The following is a 4,687-nucleotide window of genomic DNA, read 5'->3' as shown; positions in this document are numbered from 1 at the left end:
TTTATTCTCCCCCAGAGAGACCTGCATGGCTTTAGCTGTTGGTTTGTGTGTTTTGACACTATTGTTTTTTTTTTTTTACTATTTATTTTCTATTATTGACTATTATTACTATTTCATAATAAATGGTATAAAATATATAACAGCTTTATTTAAAGCGCTTTACAATTTTTTGCTCCTCACATCTTACCCGTTCACTCACACGTTCACACACCGACGGCAGAGGCGACCATGCGAGGTGGCGACCTGCACGTCGAGAGCAATTAGGGGTTAAGTGTCTTGCTCAAGGACACTTTGACACGCTGCCCAGGAGGAGCGGGAATCGAACAGGGAACCTTCCGACTTCCAGACGAACGCTCTACCTCCTTGCATGGTCGCCCCCGCTGTCAGTGTGTGTGTGAATGGGTAAATGTGAGGAACATTTTGGATAAAGAGCTTTGGATAAAACACTATATACATTTTTGTATTTCGTTTTTTGCATTTTGTACATTTTATTTTGTATAGTGTTGGTCTTTATTCTTTTACTTCTTACTGTATGAATCATCTGTATGAAGCACAATCTCAGGAGGCTCATACAGAACCAAGCATTTCACTGTAATGTACATGTTCCTTATATGTGACAAATAAAACAACACTTGAAACTTGAAACTTGAAACTTGCCTTCACACACACGCACACACACACTCACACACTCACACACACTCACACACACACACACACACACACCACACGTACACACACTCACACACTCTCACACACACACATACACACACACACGTACACACACACAACATACACTGACACTGGAGATATATGGGCCACAGGAACACACAAAACACATACACATACACACACAATGTATATACAGTACACACACAGTGACATACACACACACACACACACAATGTATATACAGTATACACACAGAGACATACACATGCACACAATGTATATACAGTATACACACACAGAGACACACACACACACAGACTCAACTATGCATCCGTTCGTAGCCCTTCACTGCGTTATTCACATCCGTTCGTTCAACTTATAAAGACGTCAGTGGAATCAGAATGTCTGGCGGGACAAACCAACATCTTGTGTCTAAAAGGAAGAAGAACAGTTCATGAATGAATCCACACAACAGAAGATGATCCACACAACAGATGATGAATCCACACAACAGATGATTCCACACAACAGATGATGAATCCACACAACAGATGAATCCACACAACAGATGAATCCACACAACAGATGAATCCACACAACAAGATGAATCCACACAACAGATGAATCCACACAACAGATGAATCCACACAACAGATGATGAATCCACACAACAGATGATGAATCCACACAACAGATGATGAATCCACACAACAGATTAATCCACACAACAGATGAATCCACAACAGATGATGAATCCACACAACAGATGATGAATCCACACAACAGATGATGAATCCACACAACAGATGATGAATCCACACAACAGATGAATCCACACAACAGATGAATCCACACAACAGATGATGAATCCACACAACAGATGATGAATCCACACAACAGATGATGAATCCACACAACAGATGATGAATCCACACAACAGATGATGAATCCACACAACAGATGATGAATCCACACAACAGATGATGAATCCACACAACAGATGAATCCACACAACAGATTAATCCACACAACAGAGGAATCCACACAACAGATGAATCCACACAACAGATGAATCCACAGACCCAGAGTATACGTCAGCATCTGCTACATCTAGTGGATGTTACATAACATTACAGAAATGTTTTACCAAGACGGACCCAACGTTCAATGCACGCATAGATACCGTAACTCTCTCATGCACTCTGGTGGTGGACACCTGTTATTAATATTATTATACAGTAAGGTCTCTCTCTCTGAGGACACATGTCAAGTCAAGTGTATTAGCATGTGCCAAGCTGAGCAATTCATGTCACAGCAGATCATAACAGCTCCAAAAAACACAGTAAACATACATAAACAAGAAGAACATAGACAGACGTGTACACGGTCACAAGATCAGATAATGATAACAGTTAAGTAATCAACTACAACCCCCCCCCCCCCCCCCCCCCCCCCCCCACCCACCCACACACCTCAAAGCTACCTCCTCCTGCTTCCTTTATTGATGGCACGAATGGATGAGACATTTTCGACTGTTGTCCCAGGGCCAGGTGTTAAAAGCCGCTTTCTTGAGCACCTGCTCGTCATATATGACCCAGACAGTTAAATTGTACCCCCACAATCTTGCTAGCCCCCCTCACAACCCCGTTAAAGGGCACTCTTTTGTCTAACGCCAAGGTTTCCATACCAACAAATGGCAGCAAAGGAAACAACAGACTCTTATGAAAGCCCTGTGGAACAAAATCACCAGACGTATCCTCCTGAAATTTGGCTAGCTTCCTTAAACAGTAGAGGCGCTGCTTAGTTTAGTTTAGTTTATTTGATAGAGACGGCACATGTTAATGAACATCAAGCACAAAAAATACTAAATGTAAACATGCCGGATTGTAGCAGCAATGCTCATTTACACCCGTAGTCCCTAAGCAGGAGACAGCAAAAAAATTCAAAAGATTTGCCTGCATTGTGACAATCAATAATAACAGCAAGAAACAAGTTACATAAACTAAATCAGATAGAAAATGAGCACAGTTCTGGTTTGCCTTAAAGGAAAACTCCAACATTTTGGGAAATTAGCTTATTTAACATCTTCCCTGGAGTTAGACAAGAAGATACATACCTTTTTTGTCTCTGTGCGTGCATTTTAGCTTTGGGAATAGACGCTCCGTTAGCGTAGCTTAGCTTCATCACTGGAAGTGGGGGAGGGTTTGAGCCTTACAGTGCCTTACAGTGTATTGCAAGGTCTGACATTGACCAAACTTGATATGCATGACCTTGGTGGGCTCTAGGTCAACTCCTGAAAAGGGGGTCAATGTCAGACTTTGCAATCAAAAGTTAGGGGGCTAATAACCCTTGCCATAATTTCAGTGTGCCCCCTAACTTCTATATGAATTGAAAATGGGGGACCCTGATGGAAACAAGACAAACGTCTTTCTCAGGTCTGCATCCCCTTAACAATTGTATGTATTGAGCCGTACTGTATTGTACCCATTCTGCAATCTGTTAAATAAAGTTTTCATTCATTCATTCATTCATTCATTCATTCATTCATTCATTCATTCAACTTTTGATTGCAAGGTCTGACATTGACCCCCTTTTCAGGAGTTGACCTAGAGCCCACCAAGGTCATGCATATCAAGTTTGGTCAATGTCAGACCTTGCAATACACTGTAAGGCACTGTAAGGCTCAAACCCTCCCCCACTTCCAGTGATGAAGCTAAGCTACGCTAACGGAGCGTCTATTCCCAAAGCTAAAATGCACGCACAGAGACAAAAAAGGTATGTATCTTCTTGTCTAACTCCAGGGAAGATGTTAAATAAGCTAATTTCCCAAAATGTTGGAGTTCCCCTTTAAGATGCAGTTTAAGATGGGTCTTGAACATGGGGTATGTAGGGCACTCTCTAATCACAACTGGTAGGCTATTCCAGTAGTTACCACCTTTTACAGAGAACACAGCTTTTGCAAAGGTAGTATACCGAAAAGGCACCTCACAGTCCCCTCTACTGATGGCCCTGGTGGTAATGCCAGTGTCTGCTTTCTGTTGGATCAACTCATACAATGGGGGCGGGGCAAGTCCATGCAGAACCGTATACATGAAACAAGTATATTTGAAAACTTGGAAATTCTCGAAACCTTTGTGACACAGTAAAGACTCGCCATCGTGGCTGATTCTAAATGAAGTGCAGGGTGTAAAAAGTACCCAGAAATTATACTTAAGTGAAAGTATGGGTACCGTCTCAAAATCTTACTCAAGTAAAAGTCAGAGTATCTGGCTAAAAACACACTTGAGTAAAAGTCAAAAAGTTTCAACTTTTTTACTTTTAAAAGGTCAATGTAAAAATTCTGGAGCAATGAAATGTTCCGTTTCGTCCTCTTCATCACTCGTACTATCGTTTGTGACCATCTTCTGTAGCTCGTCACTCTGACCGTCTATTCTCCTGATAGCAGGTGTTTAATCAAAGATCCCAGCTTTCTAGTCTTGCACAAGGACCAATCAGCATGGGGTATGGGCGGGTTCATTTTCCATTGATGGGGATTTGATTGGCTGTTTTTAAATAAAGCGCGGCCGCACGATTAATAAGGTTAACGTTAGTTCGGCCAGAGAAACAAATATACTAATTAAAATTGTTGGACCTGCGAGATTTTTACTTTTCACTTCGTAGATCTGCATTTTAAATGTAAGGAGTAAAAAGTATGTTTTTTTTTCTTCTGAAATGTAATCGAGTAAAAGTACAAGTAATACAAACCTAATAACACTCGAGTACAAAGTACAAATCCCCCCCAAAAACAGTACTTAAGTACAGTATTGTAACAAAGTACAATTACTCAAGTACTTTACACCCCTGGGTAGAACTCTATACAAAGTGTGTCTCACTGAGAAGGACAGGCTACGCTTTCAACACGAGGTTTAACCCTTTTCACTGCCACACTACCAAACTGTTAACCCTTTCACTGCGACCGACAATACACAGCAGGTTAACCCTTCCACTGCCGCCCGCACGAGGGTTCAGGGTCCGGCGT

The sequence above is a fragment of the Notolepis coatsorum genome (assembly GCF_963971535.1).
Source record: "Notolepis coatsorum genome assembly, chromosome: 1".
Classification (NCBI taxonomy): Eukaryota; Metazoa; Chordata; class Actinopteri; order Aulopiformes; family Paralepididae; genus Notolepis; species Notolepis coatsorum.
Note: the sequence above shows the minus strand (reverse complement) of the source record.